The sequence below is a fragment of the Brassica oleracea genome, chromosome C7 (assembly GCF_000695525.1).
Source record: "Brassica oleracea var. oleracea cultivar TO1000 chromosome C7, BOL, whole genome shotgun sequence".
NCBI lineage: Eukaryota > Viridiplantae > Streptophyta > Magnoliopsida > Brassicales > Brassicaceae > Brassica > Brassica oleracea.
The window spans coordinates 6,227,200-6,227,917 of record NC_027754.1 but is presented as its reverse complement, the minus strand read 5'-3'; positions in this window follow the sequence as shown (position 1 = coordinate 6,227,917).

Below are 718 nucleotides of genomic sequence, written 5' to 3'. Positions count from 1 at the left end.
GAGATGCTCGGTTCCAACCATACAAGTCGTATAAGCCGAGAACCTATCGCGGACTTTAAATCGGTATGGAATCAGGATGAAACTGAAACGGGATACGTAAGTTAAATTAGTCATCGCACCCTCTAAAACCAGGAGTAAACCTAGGTCTTGCCCTAAACCCAGCGTACTGGTCTCTAACATCTCTAGACATAGTATCAAAAACCTTGATACGAGATCCCAAAATTTGTCTCTTTGCCAATATTCGAGCGTCTTCAGAAATCCCGCAAGTTTACACACTGCGGAAAACTCTCAAAACAGATCACAGATATAGCAGTTCACACAGAGTTAAATTACGAGATGACAACTCATAGTCTTCCTTCTACACCCATATAAAAGGCCATCGGCAGAAACACGCCTGATAACCTCTACATAAAAACTAGACCGTAAAGGTCTCGCTGGAAAACAAGTCATAAGAACCTTAACTCCACCACGAACTACGAAAAGCTTGATCCCTTCAACAAGGGTACGTAGGTAGCCGTCATAAGGCGCAGCCCCAATCTTATCGCGTTCTAGAACGACAAGACAACTTACCACGGACTTTTTCGACCATTAATTCCGCCTAACTCACCTAACTTGCCTAACTTGCCAAGCTACTCGCTAGAACCTCACGCTATAAGCTCATGGTTCTAACGAGCTGGGGGGCTAACTGTTGGGGTCGAAATCGGTCACAACGGAATCG